Here is a 27599-nt window from a genome sequence, read left to right as displayed (position 1 = left end):
CCTCACACACTGCAGGTCCAGCAGTGTGTTATATTGCAGGATTGTTGTTTCTCAGTAAAGTGCTATTACCTTGTGCACGCAGGTAATTTACCTCTCCCTGCTGTGCTGTATGGTGTGATATGATATATGAGCCTCCTGGCGTGGCGGGTTTTGGAGGTTATTGGAGTTTTAGCTCTGATGATACACCGTTCTCATTGTGTTCTCAGATATGCAGCCCTCAAAGATTGAAACCGAGAGCTCATCTTTGCAAGTCGCACAATCTACCAGCTTTGCAACTTTTTAATAACATTTCTCGCCCTGCAAGATGTGCAGTATTGGATAATGTAGCAGTAGCTTCATCCATAAGAGGATGATTAAACCTGCTGCCAGGAGCTGATAGCATTAGCCAGCCGCCAATATGATAAATGACCTTCACATCCATCAGCCTTATTGTCAAAAAAATGAGAAAATATTTAGGCGTGATGTGATTAGCAGGGCTGGAGAGGAGGATGAGACAATGGAGGACATCAGAGGGCTTTATTAGCGTCATTAGCTGAGATTACTCTTGAAGGTCAGGTTTTGAACGTGGTATCTCCAGCTCAGAGCGGCCGGCCTTCTTCACGTCGACCTTCCCCTTCATCGTCTTCACACCAGTAAGCCCCACTGATCTGCTGCCGTGTCTTTCAGTGGAGACTCACAGTCTCAGTCACATACTCCTGAAGAGGAACGAGCGGCGCCGGGTCTGCAGAGCACAGCGCTGGAGAGTGTTCATCTGTTATCAAAAGGGCATATTTACATGTACCCACTGTTGCAGGAAATTAAAGGTCCAGTGTGCACGATGTGGAGGCATCTGTCATTAGAAATGGAATTAATGAATCATTTCTGGTCCGTTAGATTAGAATGAGCGCTTCACATCCACAGAGAGAGAGACGAGAGCCTTGTCAACTTCTGGAGCTGCAGTTACAGTAAAACATTTTTCTAGAACTCATCTGTTTAAATTATATAAGCAGCCTCAGCCTCAGCTCCACTCACGCTCCACCTCTTTGACCGTTGTTGAATCAGACAGACGGAGACGCCACTCTGTTCTTTGTTGAAACGCTGAACTCTGACCACTAGATGTCACTAAATCCAACACACTGGACCTTTAACGTTTCAAGGTCTCAAAGCTTCAAGGCTTTTATTGTCTTTTTAAAACACAAGATACCTGAAAGGAGAAATAAATCTGACAAGATCAATAAACTAAATACACTAAGTAATCTCAATAAACCAACCAAAGCAAGGACATAAACAGCAGTGGAGCCAGTGTATTAATAAATAAGTATATGTTTAACTGTGCAGATATTGCATACAGAACAGTGTTATTGCTCCTAACATAAGAAGGTTATGGATCACAGTTATTGGGTGTCAGTGTTTGTGTCCTGAAGCTGTGCAGCCTTGGTCCTGCAGAGTAAAGTTAGTCTGGAAACTCTACATACGGGCCAATCAGATCGTTTGGAGGCGGGGCTTAATGCAGTGATGGTTGTCATGCACGTCATCTGAATTAGTTTGAATGTCTCTGATTAGCTGGAGGACCATCCAGTTGATGCAGAGTTGCAGCATCATGAAATCCAGATTGATAAGAACTGAGTTGCATTGAGGAGCTACAGATGCCGCTTAGCTGCATCTAGTCGTGTTCCAGAGGACATTCACATCTGTCCAGAGTCAGTGTGACGAAGCCACGTACACGCCACAGGAAACCCACGTGAAACCCGTCCATGAAGACCCCCTTCAAAGGAAAATGGAAAACGAGGCATTAAGACAATAGCACGTCTCTGTGCACGCTGATGAATGCAGCGGGGTGTCTTCAGAGCGGAGACGTGTCCCGAGGCCTGGCGCTGTGTTAGCCTCACAGCGTGCTCACGTGGAATATGAAGGTGGCAGCGTTTCATTCTGCGAACAACATCTCAACTATTAATTGGAAAGAAAAATCCGAGTTTAGTTTTCAGTTTTGGGGCAGAAAGTGTTAATGTGGATCACAGCTTCAGGTTTATTTTAAGAAACGTGAGAAGAAACGATTCCCATTCAAAGTGCAGTGAATTAACAAGCTGAATAAACATCCAGGCTACGCCCTGTTAGCATTAATCACCTCATTTCTGACACGTTTCTGTTTCCAGTCAGTTGCTGTTTGAAATGAAAACCCTGTAAGTGTGATGTTTGCCTCTGTGATCACATAATGAACCAACAAAGAGCTTCTCTGTTTAGATGAGAAGCTGATGGGAGCAGACTGCAACAATAATGTTGTTATTTCCACGAGCTGCAGACGATGGTAGCACATACGGCTTCATTCAGGCCGCCCCGTCTGTTTGTGTAAACACTGGAGTTTTTTTGCTTTACTTATTCTGAGTTATCCTCAGAGCAGCCTGCAGGCATGAGCCAGTTATACACACCGCAGCCAATGTAAAGCCAGCTTCTCCTTAGGGGAGTGAAAACTATGAATTTAAAAAACTGGGCCTTTACCCAGAGAGACCACACAAACAATATTTCACCGCGGTCCTTTCCCAGCAAGGTGAGCTACATTCATATCCAGCCTCTCTCCATAACCAGAGCCAGTTCACTCAGTAATGGCTTCCTGAGGGACAGATAGGAAACAGACCCCGCAGAGGTGGACGGTCCTCTCTCTCACAAGTCCCATCTTCTTGTAAAATTGCAGCAGTGTCAGAGGGACGATAAAACAGATGCAGAATTTACAAGCTGCGGGACAGCAACAACACGTGTTTGAGTTATTACCAGGAGCACGGAGGTGCGGCAGGAGTCATGTTTTATCCCGGCGACTGAAATTTCCCTCTCTACCTCTGGGATCATTAAAGCATTAGTGTTGGACTATTACATATAAATGAGCGCCAGGCTGGTTCACGCAGGGCGAAGATAATCAGAGGCAGGTTAATCTCTCAGTGTTTCTTCAAGTATTCATCTTTTAAATCTAGTGTTTGTTGTGACATTTAATTTTTGCTGGAACAAGATGGAAGGAACGGCTGCAACAGAGACGGAGCAGCTTTCAGCAGCTAGGAGGAGTACGACAACAAGGAGGACTGATTAACATGGTGCAGGGGCTGTAGACTGTTGGTGTAATTACTCTCACAGCCAGTAGGGGGCAGGAGACTTTACACGCTGGAGCTTTAATTTTGGGCAATTTGAAGGAATGTTCTTGTTTCAGAAAACACAACTGAAGGCCTGTCGTCCCCCCGCCCACAAAAGTATAGAGAGGTAATTATAGTCTAGAGTCTCTCTGTTCAGGATTAACCATTTAGCCCTGCTCACACGGGACTAGTTTTACCTGGGACCTCTGGTAATTAGTAATAATGTCAGAGGTGGTCTGTGATCTTAATCCCGTGTGAATCAGCCATGTCTGTAATTTGTAAAGTAGAAATGACACCACATATTACCTCCCTGAGGTCCTGTGATGAAACTAATCCAGTGTGAATCAGCGTCTCTGTGATTTATGGGTTTGTTTTTCCTTTTTCTAGACTTTTGTTTGATTCTTGTCTTTTTTTCTGTGTCTTGTCTCTAAAGAATCATGAAGGATGTGTTAGAAATCAAAGTCTGGACAGATGTTAGGGAGCGAAGAGGAGATGTCTCTGACACATTCACACATTTAGACGGATGAAATCATTAAATCAGACATTAATGTGTTCATCTGTAAAGTAAGTAAAGCTGTCAGAAAGAGTAAAATGTCCTCTGACATGCAGCAGAGACATAATTATGGACAGTAGATTAGAGTCAAACACAGAGTTTCTTTGTCCACATGAGACACAGACATGACGTCCCCGGCTTTTAAAGTCTTTTTATTTTTTATTTTATTTTAAAAATAACTGAAGTGCTTTTAGGACCTTTACACAGAATTGTATTACTTTTGTCCTGTCTCATATTTTGTCCTGTCTCATATTTTGCCAGCCATTAACGACAGTTTACTGACCACAACTACTTATTATAGAACACAAAGTATTAGTGTATTTGGAACATTTGGAACGTTCCTGTTGGGCTGGTTTTATTATTTCACCCATTTAGTAAAAGAACAACTATTCTCGTCCTTGTTCAGGCAAAAATGGACTTATTGTTAAAACTGATGCCGACACAAGAGAACAAGTACCAAGTAAACCTCTGCTACATCTGGTTGAATAGTTTACATGCATATATGAAGATTTGAATCTTTTAAATAATCACTTTCATTAAATTAGGTTAGTGCATCGTGTCAGGCATCACGTACTGATGAAACCCAGACTCTCACACTCTGATAAGAGCCGACTCTAAAGTCTAAACAAGGAAATGCTACTGATGGCAGAGCACGCCTGGGTTTATATTTAACCTTCATCCTAACGGTGGCGCTAGAGAAAAGACACAATAAAAAACAAAGAAAATAACATAAATATTCTTATCAAACTTCACAGCAAAATTCATTCCCGGCCACCTCCATGCATCAACCCGGCAAATTGTAGTAAGGAGATAACAGCTGAGAGACAAGCTTTCAATTCTAGATGCAATCTCTCTTTTTTAATTAAGAAACTGGCTTTTCATGGAGAAAAGGGTTTATGGCAGATCATTAAAGGAGGAACAACAGAAGATGGTGTTTAATCATCTCTGATGTGGAGGAAGCAGCGTACGGCGCCGCGGTGATGCTGCTGCTGCTGCTGCTGCTTGTTACGGCCTAGAAGCAGAGAAGCAGTGAGAGGCTTGTATGTACGGAATAAATGATATAAAACCAGAGAATGAACCTGAGACCAGACACCATTTAAAATCCTCTCTCTGCTCGTAATTCAGCGACGAGTCAAATATAACTGGTCATCTTTCAGTCAAACACATGTCTTTATCATTCTGCACATGCTGTTCCATCAGCTCCTCTCGTTTAGAGACTCTTTGTTGAGTCAGTGGGGATTGATTACCATTAACTCAGTGGAAAAACCCAGACTGGCACCGCCACTTCAGCGTGCACTTAATGCTGGGTGGTATTGACACTCTGCTGCACAGATGAGGTGACTGATTTGAAGTCAGAGCTGCTCCGTCGATTGACAGAGTCTCCGCGTTTATGAGAGAGTGTTGGAGTTTCAGTGGTGGACAGGCGCCGTCTGAACCGTGGCCGCGTGGCCGATGGGCCGATGGGCCGACAGATAGTTCAGCCGATCGATGGAAAAATGAAACGTTGATGCGTGCCATGTGATTAATGGGGACAGACACTGAGGCCTCTTCAAAGACCATCGGACCATTTGGGTGGTTTTTATAATATTCTTTATTATTATCCATCCGTGCAAGGTTGGGCTTTAGAGTGGAGCTGCAGAAACCTGAAATCTAACTCAGATCAAATATCTATCTATCTATAAATCAAGAAGCGTCTGTGTGTCTGTCTGTCTGTCTGTCTGTGGCACGCATATCTCGCGAACCGTTGGCCCGATGGATTTGAAACTGGGCAGGTGTCTCGCTACGGGCACGAAGATGTGCACTGCTAAGTTTGACGTTGTTTGGATAAGAAATGTAAAATATATCGGTAAAATAGGTTTTCTCCGCTCTAATATTTCCACTAATCCTCATACACAGCACCTGTAGGCTCCCACTATAGGAATACATACTTCCGACGGGCACTGCACTAGTCTTAAATAAAGACAAAATCAGCTTGTTTTTAGTCTGACAGATAATTCTTCTTACTCAGCAGTTATTGAGCGTTGGAGTCTTTGATCGTTTTGTTCCTAAATTCTCTCAATAATCATTTTTAAATTGTCTTAGATATTTTCTTACTGGTTCTTAGTTAAGATCTATCTATCTATCCATCTATCTATCTATCTATCTATCTATCTATCCATCTATCCATCTATCTATCTATCTATCTGTCTATCTATCTATCTATCTATCTATCTATCTATCTGTCTATCTATCTATCTATCTATCTATCTATCTATCTATCGCTCTAACAGAGTCAGATCGCTGCGTTCACACCGAACCGACCTGAGGATAAACGTTCCCCGTTTGGGAACCAGGACGTAGGCGTGAAAGCCCTAGAGTCCCTCATCTGAACAAACTGAAAATATCACTTCACAGTAACACTGCTTTTACACCTACACCACAAAAAACACTGGAATCTAACTAGGATGGAACATCTTACACCAGGGCTCAGAGTTTATCTGCTCTCTAGTCAGAGTTTAAAGGGGAATTACTGTTGTTTTACAACCTGGACCTTATTCTTGGCATAAAATACGATCGTTTACTCACCAATATAACTTCATTTGGAGATAATTAGATCAGCATATATCCATGTAGTGGGAGTGACTGGGGCACCGAGACGCAGCCTCTAAATAACATTATCTGCCGTGAAACTCGTTCATTTCACCAATATGTTGTTATGATACTAGTGCTATTCCCTGTTTAGTCCAGAGTTACCTGTTATTTGTGGACGTGCAGCGGTTTGTTGTTCTTTGGCCAGCTGTTCCTCTCTCTGCATCCGTATACTTTGGTTTAAAACGGTAAGGACGTCCATCATGAACAAAGTCGCCCACAAGCTTAGAATCAGAAAAATATTCAGCGATGTTGCAAAACACTAGCAGTAGCAAATTACATGATAACACGTAACTCCAGACTCAACAGGGAATAGCACTAGTATCGTAACAACATATTGGTGAAATTAACGAGTTTCGTGGCAGATAATGTTATTTAGAGGCTGTGTCTCGGTGCCCCAGTCACTCCCACTACATGGATATATGCTGATCTAATTATCTGACGAATGACTCCAAAGAAAGTTATATTGGTGAGTAAACAATCGTATTTTATGCCAGAAATAAAGTCCAGGTTGTAAAAAACAGTAGTTCCCCTTTAAAGTCTCTGAATAATCTTTTCCAACTTGTTATTGTAGGAAGTTAACGATTAAGATGAGAACTAGAACAGCTCTAAAGGTTCTACATGAGTTTCTTATTTAAAACAGATTCAGTTTCTATTGAATTAAAAGAAATCTACTTGGTTCTAGTCTGAAACTCTAGTCTGGAGAAATCTGGGGCTTCTTTGATAGATTTATTAGTTGTTTTAAATAATACATTCCACACTGTTTTACAGTGCAGCGGCAGCAGCAGCACAGATAACTAGTGCCCATGTGACTGTTGTTCATAATATCTGCTTGCCTTCCTGTTCCTTCAGTAAATATTTGTATTAATTATGACTAGAAGAAGAAAACGGGCTTCCTGATGTTTCTTATTAGATATTTTCCTCTGAGTGTAAAATGTGTTCCACATGTACAAGTCCAGGAACAACAACTAATTGGTGTTTTGACAGTTGTGTGAATGCAGATTGCTGTACCTGTGGCTCAAGCTAATTACGCCTCAGTCTTGCTCTGCCTGGAACCAGGCGGCGTTCTGCAGCAGGAAGGAGGATTCGCTGTAATTGGCTCCCTGTGAGTTTTGTAGAGACAGCAGCTGAACATGTGCTTTGTCTGATTGGCGCCATTAGCTTAAAGGCCCATTTGTACCTGTGATGTGCTGAGGTGAGCACATACAGGGCTGCTTTCATGCAACGCATCTATTTTTGGCTTTTGCACTGTGCTCGCCCTGTACTTGTTTTACAACCGGTGGAAGCCAAAGAGCGCCGGCTCAGTGAGAAGGACACTGTGTCATAATGACCCAGCCTGCATCAGAGCACACCCACGTATATAAACATTAGTCATCGGTGGCATTTTCCTCCAAGAAGCCAAGTCAAGACAAGTATTAGAGATTCTAATGAGATTAAAACATCGTCTGACGTCAGGGACTGAAGAGTCTTACAGCTCTTTGTTATACACAAATAATCACCTGATGTTTTAAGAAGCTTCTTCAGTTTCAAATCAGCTTTTATTTGATATACCATGACCTGGATGACTGAGAACCTTCACAGAGATAGATCAGCCATAACATTATGACCACCTCTCTAATATTGTGTAGGTCTCCCTTGTTGTGACTCATCAGAGGATGGACATGGGCCTTCTGAGGGTGTCCTGTTGTTAGTGGGGGGGCCTTTGAGGGGAGGGGCCTCTGTGGATCATCCCACAGATACTTGATCAGTTTGGGATCTAGTGAATTTGGAGGCCAGGTCAACACCTTGTGCTGTTCTTCATGTTTTTTTTTAGTTGTTCCTAAAGTGTTTTTGTGTGTGTGTCTGTGTCAGGCTGCATCCTGCTGGGGATGGCTGCTGCCATCAAGGAGTGTCATTGCTATGGGGTGGGGGTGCCTGGTCTGGTCTAGGTGGGTGCTACATGTCTAAGTAACATCCACACCAATGAATGCCAGGTCCAGAAGTTTCCCAGCAGAACATTGAACTGTCACAAGATGGTTTAAATGTTATTCACTTCTCCTCTCAGTGGTCATAATGTTGTGGCTAATCGGTGTCTGGACCTTTTATTAAAGTTGGTTCTTCAGCTCTGGAAAGTTGCATTCTACTACGATGAACGTTTTCTTGCTCGACTAACAGGACGAAGCTTTAGATTCGTACTTATTCAAATAGTCGTGTTAGTTTGTTCTAACTCAGTAAACAGACGTTCAGTGTGACCAGACCACACGGCAAGAACCACAGGTAGAAGAATGGAGCTCGTTAAAATGTTCTTTGAACTGCGACCTGACTTTAGGTAAGTGGAGCGAACACTGATGGATGCATGGAGGCTTCAAAGAGCAACAGATGGTTTCCTCCATTATTTATGCCAATCTACAAACATGAAAGACATCTCAGAATCTTGTTCTGCCCCTGGATTAAAGCTCGGCCGTCTCATTGGTTCATTTATTATCGTCTGTAATGGATCAAAGCAGCAGGTCTGACCAGTCTGGGACCTTCAGAGCGATAAGACCACCTCAACAGTTTAAGGACTGTTTGTGAGGGTTATTCTCGGTTCCTCATAAGGAAGCGAAGGTAAGAAGATGAAACTGGATGGAAACGTATTTGTGTGTTTCCATCCCAAAGACAGTTTTTAAAAACTGTTTTACTGCCTCGTTTTCTCACACAACTTTATAAACTAAAGACATTTTCACGCAGCTCCACCTCCAAGGTTTAGGGTTCAGGTTTTGTTGGTTCTCCTGAGGAGGCAGGTGAAAATGGATGTATGCATGGAAAAGGTTATCTGTGTTTCTGTCTTAAAGAGTTGTCCAGAAGTCAGCAGAGGTTTAAAAAAGCAACAGCTGCTCCACTGGCTCATTTCATTTTCTTCCTGATAATAAAAGACAATTAAAGAAGTTACAGCTACAGTGAAGTTAAAGTTCTACCCTCTGCAGATCATCGTTTAAGATGATATGGACTTTTAGGGTCGAGGAGCTGAGCTCATTAAAAGGTTTACTGCAAATAAAAATATGATTCTCTGGTTGTTGGCGAGGATATTTTTATATATGGTGCTAGAGGACGCGCGTACGTTATCATTTAATTTGGAGAACTTGTTGAAAGCTGGAGATGGAGGAGTTTGATTAACTGAGAAAAGAATCTGCTGCCACAACACGAGAGCTGAAAGAATGAAAGTAGGAGCTGGTAGACATGTAGAGAGAGAGAGAGAGAGAGAGAGAGAGGGAGATGGACAGAGAAGTAAAGAATTAATAATAAAAGCTGCTGCTGTTAGAGCTTCATTATCTCTCCGGTCTGAATCCAGCACGGTGATGAAACATTAGTGAGAAGCTGATGTTTGTCTCCACACGGTTCTTTATTGACACGCACAACTTTCATCAGCTCTCAAAGTGTCACCGTTCAGCGTTCACGAGGGCAGCGCCTTTATACGCGGCGGATATGAAAGGCGTGTAAATCACGTTGGACGACATGTTTTGACGTGTGCGTTAAATGTTTAAGATGTAATCTGCCAGACAGTTGTCTCAGTCCGTGCCATGAGGAGCGTTTCACGTTGATTTGACATAAATCCAGTATTTAAATGCCACGTCGCCACTGTTAACAAATCAAACATGTCTGATTGTTGCTCCAGTAGAAAGAGGCTTCAGTTTTCTTATTCCATGTCACTTCTGATCAACGATCTGAATAATAAGAAGGAGTTCACCGCCTCCTTTGTCACATGCTCAAGTATTATACATCATGGTGCTCGGTGTGTTTATGATTGAAGTCTTTAACATGCTGCTGCTGTTCAGGGTCTTCAGCTGGGTTCATCAACTCACCATTGCATGTTATATTATATATAAGAGTGAACTGAGCTGCTCTGTGCACACGCCGCCTTAGACCTTGGTATATTTTTATTTAAACATCCATTCTTTGTCTGATTCCTACGTACTGCAGACCGTGGTTCCTAGAACTGAACTGGGAGAGACAGCTTTTAGGTTTTCTGCTGCTGCTGCTGCTGCTAACCTACAGAATAATCTCAAACCTGTTTGTCCGTTTTCCGAGTGTTCTACCTTTAGCTTTTCTACGTTATGCAGCTCTGAGGTTTTATGTGACGTCGCTGCCTCTCTTGTCCAGGTCTCAGTGGGATGTGCCCGGTCAAATAAATCAAATCAAATAAAAATCTCATAAATAAAGTGGTTGATGTAAGACCTGGACTCCTAACAGGACTACACGTCTGTGCAGAGCAGATATGGACTGAATTTATTGAAACAAGAGATTTTAAAGTCATTAAACACAAAAGGGGCTATGTTTAAATATATGGGCTGATTTTAAAACTATAAAATGTCAAAGTAAACATGTAGTCAGACATGAACCAAGATGGGATCCATGTGGACAGCAACGATGGAGACGTGGAGACATCTTGGTCGTCTTCTAAGACTCTACACATTCAGGACATGGAGGAGGACATGGAGGAGGAGGACATGGAGGAGGAGGACATGGAGGAGGAGATACTTCTTCTTCTTCTTCTACTGTTGTATTTCCAGTAGACGTGACGCTCCACAGCAGTAGAACATCTTTGTCAATAAAGCTCTGCAGTGACTGATGTCTTATATCTGAACAAATCATTTTATTAAAGCACTGAAACAGTGAAGTTGGATTCTGTGATCAGAGTGATTGATCAGGCTGAAGGAACACCGTCAGTGGACACGTGGTTCTATGAGCAACAGGAAGAAGAACGATCTGACAGCAGAACATGGACGGAGACTGATGACGCTTCACTAGAACCCAGATCGATAAACGCTCCTCGTTCTCAGTCTGTGTGAGATGATAGCAAACATGTGAGGGGCGTGTGGAATGAAAAATATGCAATGCATCTTCATTTAGAGATAATTTAAATATCTCTATGTGTTCTGAGTCTGGATGAGACCCAGTTTGTTCCACCTTCAGAAGATCTGTGAACTCTGTGATGCCGTGTTTATCTACAATCTTTATTTGTGACAGAGAACGAACGGCTGAGCCTTTATACTTAGAACGGTCTTTATTGTGTTAAATAAACTGTGTGGACTCTCTGTCGTAGACCTTTTGATTTCCACAAAGCCTCTGGCCCTCAGTCACGCCTCTTGTCACCTCGCAGCGCTTCATTCAGTTGAGCTTTCTGTATTCTGTGAGCCCACATCTCTGAAAAGAGTGTGAGATCCCGCTGTTTCCCCTTGAGGTTCCCAGGGGTCAGAGAGGCAGCAGAGCGTCCCCTCTGATCCAGGAAGGCAGCTCACCGTGGGGATCTGACAGACTGACCTGCCTGGCAGCTATGATAGATACACTGGGACTGCTGCGACCTCTCCAGCTGACATCCACCAGCTCCATGTTGGCTCTGGTCATCATGCCTCGGCTGGAGAGCAGGTCTGGGAATAGAGAGGCTGCTGCTGCTGCTGCTGCTGCTGCTGCTGCAGTGTGAGGTGTGAGGTGTACCGTCCTGAACCACTTCTTTGTGTGCCAGAAAAAACAACGTGTGCAGCGAGGATTTCTAAGTGACTGAGCATCTCTGGCCAACGGCTCAATCTAAGAAGCAGCTCTCCAGAAAGAGCCCATGATTGCTGGGATGAATTTATTTGCAGCTAACCGGCTGACAAATGTGCTGATGTGTTTCTGTGTAGAGCCTTCCTCAGGGCGGGGCGGGGCAGGGTAGCGGCGTGCCATCTCTTCATAAAGAACACAGCATGTAATCACCAGGCTGCAGAAAACAATCACACCTGTAGACCTGAGAGGATCCTCTGTGTCCACGCATGAATAAAACCCAGTTCACTCCACTGATGGATACACTCCACCGGTGTCTCCCAGGGGCCACATACGGAAAAATGTATAGAGGGCTGGTTCCACTCACCTACATGTAGGTAAATTATGCTCCATATGTGATCACGCTTTAACATAAACACAGCCTCCACTGTAAATGAACAGTCGTTTACTGACAGCAGGGTTGTTTCAGTTTGCTGTAAACCTATTTTACGGAATATTATTGTTGTATAAACAAATTCAAACATACAGCATGTTTTGCAGAAAATGACTTGAACATTCTTCAACATTTATATTAAATGACAGAGGTTACTACAGCGCAAATAAGAGACAAATACCAACATTTATTCAAGATAACCTCTATGCTCACAGCCTACAGTCTTTCTTACAGACGCATTAAAAGGAACAATTGATCACAGAAGAACAAACGTGCCAGTTTGCCGCTTAAATAATATAGATTCTATCTGCAGCATTCTGTGGAAATGTCTCACTTTTAAATGGAATATAACAAGACAACAACAATATGATGACAGGACAAATGTGGCTGTAGAGATGATCTCACTGACCTATGAAATGCCATTTAACGTCAATAAGTTTCCTTAGAATAGAGGAGACGTGGGAGTTGACAGTGCAGGACGTCTAATGAACAACTATCCTTGTCTATTTTGGGATAATCCTCACCCAGGCCGGCCTTTCAGTCTAGTTCTGGACTGGTTTCTGAAGAAGCAGCTGAAAAGCACGACACAGAGGACAGACACATAAACTCTTCTTAGTGCTGCATCCCCAGGACACCACAGCGTAGAAGAGGACACTGGCAACGATAGTCTGGTAGGACATGTCCAGCAGCTTCCTGCAGATATTAAACCACCTTAGCCTCCTGAGGAAACAGAGACGGCTCTGACCTCTGTTGTATACTGAGTCTATGTTAGCCCACCAGTCCAGTCTGTGATCCAGATGTAGACCCAGGTACTTCTAGGTCTGAACCACCTCTACACACTCCCTGTTGATGGTTACAGGCTGCAGGTGGAGCCTGGACCTCCAGAAGTCCACTACCATCTCCTTGGTTTTAGCTGCATTGATCAGAAGGTGGTTCTCTCAGGAGCAGGAGATGGAGTTGTTCACCAGATTCTTGTCCTCCTGCTCCTGTCCATCCCTGATAGACCCCACCATTGTTCTCATCTGAGAACGTCTGCATATGACATGACTCTGGGTTGTACTTGAACTCTGAGGTAAAGAAAAGTAACTTACCATCTAATTTGCTCGTAAATTGTCAGATCTTAATAGATAGTTGCTGATAGAAAGTCGGGTCATGGTCTTTTAGTCCCACAATGCAATGCAATTTACAGTATACAGTACAGTATTTTGTAAGAAACTGCAACTACTACCCAGAATGCACTGTTTTATATTAAAACAGTATGTTACTTATTTGGCCATTTATTTTTACAGCAATTGGTCACAGTGTACATTAAAGGGTTTTATCATTTATTTAGTTAAGAGTTGGTTCCTTAGTCAGGATGGTGGGTGGGGTAAAGGGGTACATTTAAAGCTTGTTATGCAAATAAATAATTGGACTTATTACCACCTGAATACTGTGGAACATAGGCGTTTCCAGGCGCATTAGTTCTGCAGCTTTAGCGAGGCACTCTTTGAAGAGGAAGGTTCCCTGTGCCTGTCTGTGAGCTGAGAGGATTTAATAAAGGCAGTTGTAGAGCTTCAGACCAGCTGCCGTTTGCTGAGCTTCCTCCTCTGGTTGGGCTCCAGTGTAGCTCTGACGTTTGGTTTCATGGTGTCGTCGTATATTCTGCTCTTTCATCACATCAATCAGACACACGTCCCCTCGTTCTCTGGGAACAAATATTCATTTTTTCCATCGTGTCTGAAATTTCCTGCTCTCATCTTGTGTTTCTTTGGTTTGGTCACCTGCAAGAAAAGTCTTCTTTGATCAATCTTGTTTTATGGAGAAGAAGCTGCAGCGTTGAAGACTCTAGCGCCACCTACTGTTAAACAAATTAGTACAATTCATCTCAAGTGCAGGTTCCATGTGTAGGCCATGTTCCATTATACACTGGCCAAAACAAAAGGTCCCACACTATAATATTTAGTTGGACCTCCTCTATCTTTGATTCCAGCACATTCTCTGTATCATTGACTGCGTTTACATGGTCTTTAGTGTCCTGGTTTTGAGACTTATCCCGGCTTTGAGCATATCCAGGATATGGTGTTTACATGGAACACAGAGAAACCCGGTTATTCATATCCCCGTATACATGACAAATACCAGAAACCCGTTTTCTGATCGCTGCATCCTATCTGTGCATGCGTGTTTTACGTCTTTTTCTCCAACGCGACCTAACTTGTTCAACAGAGCGAGGTGGAAAACCTGCGTCACGTAGCTTTTCCACAACAGATTTGAATACACAAGCATTTCTGTGTTTTCTGCATCTAAACACGTCGTTATGTTTAGTTCTTTCATTACTTTAAGGGAAAATTCTGTCTCTTCGTCGCTCCAAAAGTGAGAAGTTCGCCATGTTGTTTGTATATCTAGTGCGTCACTTGGCGTCACTTGCGCCTGCGCAGACAGGGGGCAGCCGTCAGAGACCGGGATGAGGTGTATACATGCTCCAGTATCCCGGCTTCTATCGGAGTACTCCAGGTGGCAAAACCGGGTTTCTTGAAATCGGGAAATGGGCATAACCCGATTTCTGAATTCGGGATATGGTGTTTACATGGACAAACACAAAAACGGGATACTTCAAAAACCCGATCAAAACCGGGATACTAAAGACCATGTAAACATGGTCATTGTTTCTATAATCTTCTCCAATGTCACCAGAGTTATTTCCATCCAGTGTTGCATTCATTTTTCACCAAGATCTTGTATTGATGATGGGAGAGTCTGACCACTGCACAAAGCCTTCTCCAGCACATCCCAAAGATTCTCAATGGGGTTCAGGTCTGGACTCTGTGGTGGCCAATCCATGTGTGAACATGATGTCTCATGCTCCCTGAACCACTCTTTCACAATCTGAGCCCCATGAATCCTGACATTGTCGTCTTGGAATATGCCCGTGAACATCAGGGAAGAAAAAAAAAGTTTTTCCCAACCACATTTCTTCCTCAAAGACGATGGTTCCCCTCTATCCTTCCAGTTTTTAATAATGCCTTGGACAGTTCTTAACCCAGTTTTAGTAGTTTCTACAATCTCCTTAGATGTTTTCTCTGCTTGATGCATGCCAATGATTTGACCCTTCTCAAACAGACTAACATCTTTTCCACAACCACAGGATGTGTCTTTAGACATGGTTGTTGAAGAAATGAGAAGCTACTCATTGCATCAGTTGGGCTTAAATAACTTGTTGTCAGCTGAAAGATAATCACCCATGCAGTAATTATCCAATAGGAGGCTCCTACCTGTTTGATTAGTTAGATCCAGGTGGTGACATTTTTTTTGGCCAGGCAGTGTATTTTTAGAATTTGCTGCAGTTCGATTAACAATGGAGTGGGACTGGCCTGTAGTTTGGACCCCTCTGATAAACACCAACCAGTCAGGTCCAGTGATAAATACATGCAGCATTCATTCACTTCATCTCTGTGTCTTTTGTGTCGTCCAGGACATCAGCATCCCCATGTTTGATGGAGAATCTTTCAAGCAGCACCTGTTGGTCTTTGGCCCACCAGAACCTAGGATCACCACGGCTCAATCTCCACACATAACACCTCCCACAATGCTTTGCACACTCCAGACTCTAGATCAGACGCCTTGCTGCTCCCTAAACGATTGCTTGCTGCTACTGTTCGCAGATTAGCACTCACAAAGCTACCACTTACCACTCATCAGGAGGTAACAGGTGAGCCATTTGCTCCAAACGCTGCGAAAATAAGAAGTTGCATCGGCTTGAATCTGCTTCTGAACGTCCCACCTTCTCCTTCCCCCTCCTGTTCTTTCTATTCAGGATGAACAATGCACGCCTTTATGAGCTTGTGACTGCTGATGCTGCAGAGCTGCCTGTAATATTCTGCTACGTCGATCCATATTTTTGACTCCACTTCAAAGAGTCCAGTCATTTCCACGGCGCAGCGGCGAAGAAAAAGGACCCACAGCGGCACAAGCGCCGAGCGTAGCCCACATTCTCGACAGCAGACAGATACGACGCGAGCAGAGCTTTGAGTCGCTTGATTTATTTTCACAGACAAAAACCAGAACATTTTTCCTTTAAATATTATTTTGCTGACTCCTCTGAGTTAATTCAGACAATGGATCTTCAAGGCCAAAGAGTTAGGGGCACGTTTTAGAGAAATTTAAAGAGACCACTCAACAGCGATGCATTATTCATTCACAAACCTTCTGGAAAACTCTTCACAGGCTTCACTTGATTCAAAACTCTGCTGCTAAATTGCTCACTCTGACAAGAAGGAACATTTTAGTCCAAACTCTGCTGACTTTCAGTGTTTTTTAAAAAATTGATTTTCAACCAGATATGAAGCTTTAAGCCTCTGACATATGTCTGGGGTTGGATGATATTTCAGATTCCTTTTGGACCTCCATCTCTCTCAGATCATCTCTGGCAACATATCACCACCACATGCTACTAAACCAGACACTTCTACAAATATTACATGACGGATGTGTCCTTTAATATTTCACATTTAATAATGTAATAAATAATTCTGTTAAATGGGGTTTTGTCTCATATTTTGTTTGTATTCATGAATATTTCTTCTTCATGTTTGTATGTGTGGAGCACTTTGAGCTGAATCCCCTGCCTGGACTGTGCTCTATATATAAAATGCATTATTACTGTAATTATTAGGATTAAATTATAGCTCGGCTTTCATCTGAGCAGACAGACGTAGCCGCTGCCTCCTGTCTCTCTCCTCCTCCTCCTCTTCTTTGTCTTTGTCCCCTTGACAACCGCTTTCTGCTCCATAGGACAAAGTGAAAATGATTGAAAAGTCAACAGTGGCTTTCTGCGGCGTGTATTCAGGCATACTGAACACCCACCGGCCAGTCAAACGCTTTGTTCTGCATCAGACTCCCACCTGCTGTCAGAGCCAGAAACTCTCAGAGAAATATTATAGGAAATGAGACCGCCAGACACGGAGGGAAACACTCCTCCCACCGCCGGGAAGACGACGACGCTGAAGATGCACCAGGCCGCTTGCTGCACAGCTCCTCTCCTCTCGCACATGCACAGCCTCAAACTATTGATTTAGTCAGTCAATAGAAAACATTCACTTCTCTTGGCCTTATTCGCATTGTGGTCAGCCCGCACAAGTTACACTGCTGGAATCTAAATGCTCTTTAAATGTGTGAGCATTATTTTTTTATTTAAAGAGCACGAATGAAGCAACAGAAACCGCACCGCTCTTCTGTTTGAGAATGAACAGGACCACAGCGTTTAGCCCCATTATTCTAGAGTCTCACAAAAAAAATAAATGTAGATGTTTTTCTTTCTTCTTTCAGCTGCATCTCTGGTCATTATGATGAGTCAAAAGCTCCAGGGAAAAAAAAACATATATATAAAAAACACAAAAGCTCTTTCCAAGGTCAAGGATACATTTCTGTACTCTGAATTCTTTTTGTTATTATTATTATTATTATCTAGTCACAGCTGCCGCAACTGAACTAAACTCTGTATTTAAAATCGACAGAATAAGAAACAAGATGTACCCCCAGGCTTTTTGTATATTTAATAACCAGGTCTATCAGATGTTTTTCAAGTTTAAAAACGGAGCTTTGATTTATTTCCTGCATTTCCTCTAATATCCCTCTGATAATCAGAATCAAACTGCCTGGTGTAGACTTGATTAGTCAGATGTAGAGGGCTGCTGTGAACCTTTAATAACTGCCAGAATGAATCCACCCTCTCTCAGCACGTTTGCTCCGCGTGGGGGAGGTCGAGGTGGACGGATGGGTCAACAAAACAAAACACCAGCCAGTAATATGCAGGTAATTAAAAGTTAGCTTCTAGCCTGCAATTATAAATTTTAAACATGTGTTTATTTTTTTTTTGTAACCATGATAATGAAGGGACCTTAATATTAAAATAATATTCATTTTTTCTAAAAGAGCTTTTTTTTTGTTAGTTTTGGTCCAAATCAGGATTTCTCCATAAAACTATTTTATTTATTTTTGATTCCAGAGCTCTGAAAATCTTAAACCAATTCATAAAACAGATTTATTAGTATTTCAACTGGTCTGTAAGTGTTTAAAGATGCAGATGAATGATGTTTATAACGCGTTTAGAGGAAATGCACGACTCAGAACTCAGGTGGTGGACAGGAAGACTTTACTTCCAAGAGCAGGTGAAGACAAAGACCAAAACTAATGAGGCACACAAGAAACATGGGGTAAAGGAGGAAGGAAACATGGAGGCTAAATGCAAAGGGAGTAATGAGGCACAGGTGAGACACATCAGGGACGGCAGCCACATGGGGGAGGTGGAGGCATCTGACGTGATAGAGAGTTAGTGACGGACAAAGAAAAACAGGACATAAATTAAAAGGAGGTCAAATTAGAACCTTCTTCTTTTTCTTTTTCTGTTCTATTTCCAGTAGATCTGACGCTCCACAGCAGCAGAACATCTTTGTCAATAAAGTCCTATAGTGATTGATGTTTTACATATATCACATCACATCATTTAATTCAGCGTCCATGGAAACGGTTAACCTGGACTCTCAGGTAGAAGAAATACTGTCAAAAAAAAAACCACTCGATATGAAAAGCTGTCAGGTTGAGCTGGAATGGTTTGTTCCCTTTAGGTTTTTTTTATATATATATATTTTTTAGTTCAGTACAGTCAGCTTTCAACGTCCTCTGAGATCATTCAGCACTGTGACACATGCCGGGGAAAGAAATCAACACTTGTGCTGCTGGAGAGTTCAGTCAGGCAGAAGTTCAACTCCAAGAAAGCCATGAAATGAAGGAACAGTTTGACACGTAGGACGGAGACGAAGAGATTGATGCCTATTAAATATGGCAGTTTAGCTTAGCTTAGCTTAGCAGAAAGACTATAGATTCAGCTTCTGTTTCAGTCGACAGCTGTAGATTACCTACTGCAGAAACATTCATTCATTCATTCATCTTCTGTAACCTCTTGTCCTGTGAAGGGTCATGGGGGGCTGGGGGGGTCCACCCTGGACAGGTCTCCAGTCTATCACAGGGCTAACACAGAGAGACACTCACACCTACGGCCAATTTAGAATCACCAATGAACCTAACCAGCATGTCTTCGGACGGTGGGAGGAACCTGGAGAACCTGGAGAGAACCCACGCAGACACAGGGAGAACATGCAGACTACACTAATTACAGTTATACCAGAGATAAAAACAGTTGTATCTACATTTGAACAAACAAAAACACAGAGCGTGTAACAGACATGAAAAGCTAAACTGTACCGACGGTAAGAGAGCGAGCGCTTACATAACAGAAGCGATCGATAAGGACGTAGGCCGGAAGCAGCCCAGGAGTCTGTGTCTGAGCAGGAGTGTGAAGGTCTTTTCCTCGGCTGCTCCCGCTGCGTATTTATTCTCTGCCTGAGATAACATCAACCACGCTGTCGCTCTGCCCGCTGCCTTCTCCACTTCTCACTTCCCACATCTTAGAGGGGGCCCAGCGTCTTCTAATCCAGCAAAGCAGATGTGGAGGCAGCTTCTGGCAAATCCACGGCGCTAATGGATTCACTACCTGCAACGGCCTCTGCCATTAATATCAATTCATTAGCTGCAATTAGCGTAGACTTCAGTGTAAACCTTAGTTTAAAGTATGCAAACGTTTAAGGGGGTACTCTCCACCAAGTACCACAACAAGGTCAGTAGATTTTGATTCCAGCGTGGCTCCAGAGACAGAAGATATTCTCTTGTCCTGGATATTATCCGAGCTGATCCCTGAGCATCTAATAAAAGTGATGCTGGTCCTACAAGTCTTCGGGGAGGGCTGCTGTTAGCATGGGTGGGCAGTTTCTTAATGAACTGTGGAAAGACCAGATTAGTTCATTGACATGCCTCACTCACCCCCTTAAATTCAATTATCCTCTCTCTTGAATTAAATTATCACCTGCTTGTCAGGACAGATGTGCTGCTTAGATGGAGAAGCTGAGGTGTGATTAGATGTCCGGTGTGTGTGTGTGTGTGTGTGTGTGTGTGTGTGTGTGTGTGTGTGTGAACTACTATTTGGACATTTTCAGTAGCCTGGGTTTAGACAATGTTTGCTGAACACGAGGGCCGTCCAGATCTGCTGCATAATGAGTCCAGAGTAATGAAGGCTATTTATTACGGAGATGACATTTACATTTTGTCATTTCCTGCCATAAAGCGCCATAAAGACTGACATTTGAGCAGCTGTGCTTCTCGGGGCAGTGATGGAGCGGAGCCAGGGACGGGACACTGTATCACATGTCGTCCTCAACATGTCTCAACACTATATATGCGTCTCACGTATTAGACACTGTCCCACTGAGAACAACGATGCCCCTGAACGTCATCCTATAGGCTCACATGTCAGTGACAAACCAAACATAAACGTCTCGCTGGGACAAAGGAGAAGGAACGTGACGTTGTCATGGAGCTAGAGTCTAAATGAGCAGGAGGTCAGGGTGGATAGACGGGTCAGACTTTAACAAGTTTAACATGATAGACTGCAGCTGGTTTTATATCAGCGTGAAGCCAAAATAATGACTTTCTCTGGAGTTAACTAAACCTTTTCTACATTTGTGTAATTTTTTTTTTTCTGAATACATTACAGGTGACAGAATTACCAACTGGTTTCCTGTAGAATATAATTATGTCTCTGGTCTCCTGGTGGCTGACTGCAGACACACCTGGGGCCCCGTGTACAAAGGTTGCGTACGTGCGAAAACCTTCCGTACGTTCTTGTTCACGGAAAAGTTCAGATGTATCAAGACTGAAGTGTCCATGAACTTGTCCGTTCCTTCACCAACATCATGTCTAGCGTACGCTGGCTTCTACAGCTGTTGATCCTTAGGAGACACTTAGAGGTGATGCCAGCCGTGTGGGACAGCCAGGTATATCAAATTCCCACAATGCATCTGAACAGGTCAACATTAAAGAGACGGTTTTCTGAATGTAATCAGAGCTATCGACTGGACACACATTGATATAAAAGAACCATCACATGAATTTGTAAATGTCAACAGGAAACATTTTCCTTCATCAGTGTACAGATCATACGTGATGCGCAAATGCAAGTAACCAACATTGTGGCAGCGAGACAAAGAGGACATTTTTGCGCAACTCCACTCCAGTGAGTAGCGTCTCCAATTCACTTTCTGTGAATTTCTTCTTCTTATTCATTCTTATGTTTTCATTTTCTGATCATGCAGAGACGGGAATCTCAGGTGCAGGGTCAATTTAAATATAATTTGCATATTTAAAAGGGGCGTGGACAGGGAGGGGTCAGGTACGCTTGATTGGGATGTACGAAGGAAATGTGCTTCTAAATCTGAGCGTGCGCCACGTTTTAGAAGGACATCCACACAAGTCTTCGTACATGAGGCTCCAGGCTCAGTCTGCTCATCAACGCTGCATCATGTGACCTCTTGCCTGTTATCTACTGTAGTTCCCTCATTGCTTCCTCTTCTCCGTTGAAGCTCTATTTCAGTTTTCTTTGGACTGTGTTTTGCGTTTACCCTGAGGTGTACCCTCAGAGATGTTTGCTCTCACTGTACACAGACGTAAACAGACACCTGGTCTCTTCAGTGACTTCAGTTTATTTGCTTTTCTGCAGCTGAAGAGTCAACAACCTTTAAAACTTTTGTCGTATCACTGTTAAACTGTCTGCAGCAGCTATTAAAGGTTCTGTATTCACCTCATTTAGAGGCTTGTTGTTTAATTCTGAGGGTTATTTAGAATGTTCTTTCATACTGAATATTACTTCAGCACGTTTTCACACTCTGATTCAGCTCCTGTCTCTTTAAGACCCCCCTCCCCTCCTCCTGAGGAGCCCAGTCTGCTCTGATTGGTCAGCTATGCTGCTCTGTTGTTATTTTCTTGTGACAAACTAGACCAGGCACTATGCAAATGTGCTCCATGTGGATGTAGATAAGTCACAGAGGAGCAGGCTGGGCTGCAGGCGAGGCGTTCAGGGGCGGTGGGTTTCTGTGGGAGAGAGGAACTACCTTAGGCGTGACAGCTTTATATCACACCGAGGTAAAGGAGGTATACAATCATCATGTCAGCTCTTTGACACGTATACCTCTGATAAAGGCATAGTTTAATGTAACGACGCTAAATAATTAAAATGACACATGTTTATGTCCCTGTTTGTCAGACGGGGACAGGTTCCTGCCTGGACGTTTCCTATTTTTAACACAACAACCACTCTAAATTCAAAAAAAAAAAAAAAACAAAGCCCTCAGAGAGATGTCATGTATTTTTATCTGAACTCACTAACAGGCTGGAGGCAAAAAGGTTGAAATAAACACAGAGAAAAAAAGATGTTGGCAGGAAATGATTTGCCCCGACTGTCTCCCTGCACTGATGATTTATGTCCCAGGACATCACCCAGCCACACCATGAATCTTCATTTGATGGAGCAGCAGGCTGGAGGAGTGCTGCTCTTTAGAGCCTGGCTTCTGTTGTTAGAGAACAAAAGTGTCCTCCGATGACTTGACACTATTATTTTATAGTATTCTCTGTGTTATTGCACCGACATATCTAACACTGTGTTAAAGAGAACACTATATCCACTTCTAGAATAAAATAAAATAAAATAAACTCTGCATTAAACCCAGGCTGCTCACTCAGATGAGATTCCTCCACCGTTTGCTTTTCTCTGCATCAGGACTCACGGTGGTTTACGAGCATGTCGCTGATAGCAGCCTGAGCTGGCAGACGTTGATGAAGCTGAAGCTGCCGTAGAGGGAACAGGGTCAGCAGTTCAATATCAGCAGAAACAACAGAAACATGTAGAAAAAATAAATAAATATTATAAGCTGTTAAAATCTCTGCTCTGCTTAGGAGGCATGAAACGGCATCTCCTTCCTCATCACGATTTGGTTTCTTCCTTTTTTTTCTTTATACTGCAGACTGAGAAAATCTCAAACAGTTACAGCTCAGTATGTTCTAATATCCACCAATCAGCCACAACATTATGACCACTGACAGGAGAAGACAGTTCAGTGTTCTGCTGGGAAACTTCTGGACCTGGCATTCATTCATTGGTGTGGACTAGGGATGGGCGATATGGACTAAAAATTTTATCCCAATAATTTCTGGTATTTATCACAGTAACGATAAAAATGACGATCAATAAACACCAATTCATTCTAATCTTTTTGACTATAATGCATCGGCAAGTTTTATCTGAGTTGTTGTTTTACTGGACTCTTTGGATGAAGTCGACGCTGCTTCTGCATCCTTGCACATTTTCTGTCTTTCTTCATATTCTGGTTTGTACTTGTGTTTGAGGTGGTGGAACAAATTAGTGGTGTTACTGTCCTTCTTATGCACTATTTGTTAGCAAACCTTGCATGTTGTAATTTGCTGCTCCGCACCAGACTTTTTAACTCCTTCATGCCTAATGTTGCGAATTCACGACACACTGTTTCCGTTCAGACTGCAGCTGAAATAACGCATGTAATACTCCAATGTCAGCTTGTGCACGTTCAAAAAATTCCTAGGAACCTTTTGCAAGCACTAGTTTCCCATAGGACCGGCCAGAGTGGTACGCAGAAATACAAATATTTCATTTCTTTATATAACTGAAAAATCAATGCAGACCAAACCAGATAATGGAGGAGGAGCCTCGTTTAGGAACGAGCTCCTCGCTGCCCGGTCTATCAGCGCCACCTTCTGCCATTGTCAATTTGTCAATATTCCATACGTGTTGGTTGGGCTGAAAGTGTGTCGCGCACATATATACGTCATCAATGGAAATTTATCGTTTTTATCGCGGGATGACATATTCTTACCGTGGGGAATGTTTTTGACGATATATCGTAAGCGATTAAATATCGCACATCCCTAGTGTGGATGTTACTTAGACATGTAGCACCCACCTAGACCAGACCAGGCACCCACACCCCATAGCAATGACACTCCTTGATGGCAGCAGCCATCCCCAGCAGGATGCAGCCTGACACAGACACACACACAAAAACACTTTAGGAACAACTAAAAAAAAAAAAACATGAAGAACAGCACAAGGTGTTGACCTGGCCTCCAGATTCACTAGATCCCAAACTGATCAAGTATCTGTGGGATGATCCACAGAGGCCCCTCCCCTCAAAGGCCCCCCCACTAACAACAGGACACCCTCAGAAGGCCCATGTCCATTCTCTGATGAGTGCACCATATTAGGATAGTAATGTAATGGCTAATCCATCTATCTATCTAGAAGACCTGATGTATGATGGTGAGTCAGAAATTCAGCCTTTGCTCTTTGAAAGGTTTAGTTTTGCTTTGGAATCGAATTGTTGAAAAGCTTTCAGCGCGTCACATCTTGACAACCCAACGTTGACGGGAAAGAACATCAGCCTGCTTTATAGTTTCAGGTTTTTTATTTTATTTTTTATATATATATACGAGAGGGACGAGTATTTGTTGTGACTGTAAACAGCAGCGCCACTAGAAGAGCACTCAGAGTATGTGAGGTGAGAGACACCGTGTTTGACATACATTTTATATCATCATTATCAGTGCATGCAGAGAGAAGGAGCTCTTTGTGTTGGCTGAGAGCAGTCCAGCAGAACATCCATATCTGTTGCGTGAAAGAGGTTGTGGCTGTTTATTGTCAAGAGGTGACACCGTTCATCACAGCGTTTCAGCTTCAGCCTCAGAGCGGAGTGAACAATGATGCAGCAGAGGAACAGCAGAAACAGAAACACTGGGACTGGACTCCACGGAAGAGAGGCAGATCTGTCAAACTGAAGAACGGCACTGGCAGACGGAGATGGATTGAAATATCTGGCTGTGCTGCAGTGCAGTGACACACGGCCACATTCCTACTGGTGTAAGCAGGTAGACTGTAGTCTGAACAGAGAGGAGCATCGTGTTTAAAATCAGCTCTGGTCTGTACAGAATAAACATCTGCACGGTGTCTGCTGCTGCTGTTGTTTCCTGATCAATGTTTAAAGGCTTCTGTGTTTGAAAGCAGAAAGAGAACACTGACGCCATCTGTCATCCACTACATGTATATTATATTATATTATATTATATTATATTATATTATATTATCATCCTTCACCACTTATATCCCCTCTCATCCAGAAGCCAGACGTGCTTCCTCCCGCCCACACATTTATTGTGGTGTAAAGTTTACCTGGACTCTCTCCGTTGGGAACTGATTCTGCTCCAGCAAAGATCTGCTGGGCCAATCAGATCTTTTGGGGGCGGGGCTTTGTGTGGTGATGGACAGGAAGAGTAACAGCAGTCATACACGTTGTCTGAGAAAATGTGGAGGTGAATTAGTTTAGAATATCTGACTGACTGGTTGGAGGACTGTCCAGATGGTTTATTTTTCCAGTTTGAAAATGACTCTTAATGAGATGTTCCCAGACACAAGCATGAATATATACATATATTTATAGTAGTCCATGTTATTTTAATATGTATCATGTGTTTTCTAAGACTCATATATCCCACTATATGACTTAATCATGACCATGTCTCCATTTCATTCAACATAAATATGAAAAATTAAATATGAGTCCAATTAATATTTTGTACACTGATCATTGGGGAGATTATGTTTCCTGTTTAATATTTGTAGCTTTTAATTCAATATAAATGTACATATACAGTGTAGTGTGTGTATATATATATGTATATATATATATATATATATATTTAGATAGTCAGCACAGATACAGTAGGGTCGATATATGTTTATATTTAAAACAGACTTCACAGTAAAGATGCACCGTTGTCTCCAGAATGAACATTTCATTTATGGTCATGTTTAAGCCTTTGGAGATAAAGAACCTTTCCTCCTGTTAATGTGTGAGGACCCTTTAAATTAAAGCTGCTCTTTAACAACGTGTCCATCATGAAACGTCAGTGTTTTAGCAACCGACAGAAAACTATGTCAGTGTCCAGACCTGCTCTATGTGGAGGAGAGAGGAAGATTAAAATGCTCTCTGAGACGATAAATGCTTCTTTTATGAAGGACATCTTGTGTATTTATTCACTTTAGACCTGGTAACTCTTCTAAGTTTGTGTTTTCTATTTATTTTCACATACCCTTTTCTGTTCTGTGTCTGCGTTACGTCCTCCAGTCCGTCCCATCTCTGCTGTCTCTTACGTCTCAGCTAATTAAACCGTACTCTCCTCCTCTGTACTCTCTCTGGATTATAGACTTTAGGAGTGTGACTCCAGACTGGACCAGGGTCCTGGTTGGTGTTGTGTCAGACGTCCAGGTGTTCCCGGGGCTCTAAATAAGACATGAGTAAAGCGTGGGTCCAGGGTGCAGCCATCAGGTCCCTGCTGCCACTGCATTGTTCTCCCTCATAGAAGGGAAATGTTCTGCAGGACAAAGTGATTCTTTCTCTTTCTTTTTTTCTCTAAGTCTTAATTATTTAGTTACATTTCTTTTGGCATGCTGTGCCTCCGCTTGTTACAGTAAATCCATGAATGATTAATGGCAATAAATTAATTATAGAGTTCTATTTTTAGAGCTTCAGTTAGTCAGATCCTCCAACTCTTATCTCTGTGTCTTTGCGTCTCCAGTGGATAGAAACTGGAGGTTATTTAACTGAGTGATGGTCATGATCATGGGGACATTAAAAAAGGAGTAAACAGGAGTAAAGAGGAGTAAAAAGGGAGTCAGCCGGCCGCCTCATTACTGGACAAAACCAACCAAGGAGCTCAGAGGTCCTTCTCTTTTTCCTTCTTGGACGCTCTGTCCGAGAAAAGCTGTTAATTCAGTGTCTGCACGTCAGTGAGAGGGAGCTGCATTTACATCCCCTGTGGATAAAGCTAATTGCATTTCATGGGCTGAAAACACAGAAGAGCTTCCATCCAAACACACAGCCATAAATCCTCTAACAACTACAAGGTCCACACTCAAGGGGAAATCAATTACCACGCTTACATCCACAGAGAAATGCTGAAGTTGTCCTTGTGCGGGCGGTGGCGGCGGTGGTGGTGGTGGTGACAGCGGCGGCGCTCTGCACGCTCAGACTAAACTCTGAAATAACAGCATTTAGATGGAAACGTTTGGTCTTTCTTTACTGATGTGATGAATGTGAGGAAACGCAGCCGCCGCTTTCCTCAAACCTTTTTTATTTCCTGCTAAACAACACTGAGCAGGACACCCAGAGAGGAGTCAGAGGACGCCACGGCTGCTGCTGGACGGTTAATGTGAGAGCATCAGTGAGGTGTGGAGCTCACAGAGATGTTCAGTTTCATCTCCCACGGCTAACAGCCCGTGAGGCTCCGCCCACAACGCTGGCACCACATAAAACGCCATTTAATATTTTTCCCCAGAGCAGTCAGATGTGTAGTTTTAATATAATCATGTTAAACGGAGCAGTTAGCAGGAGTTAGCATGTTTAGCACGTCTCATCAGGGAGTCCAGTTAACTCGCTGG

Source organism: Chelon labrosus (assembly GCF_963514085.1).
Source record: "Chelon labrosus genome assembly, chromosome: 5".
In the NCBI taxonomy this organism is placed as follows: Eukaryota; Metazoa; Chordata; class Actinopteri; order Mugiliformes; family Mugilidae; genus Chelon; species Chelon labrosus.
Note: the sequence above shows the minus strand (reverse complement) of the source record.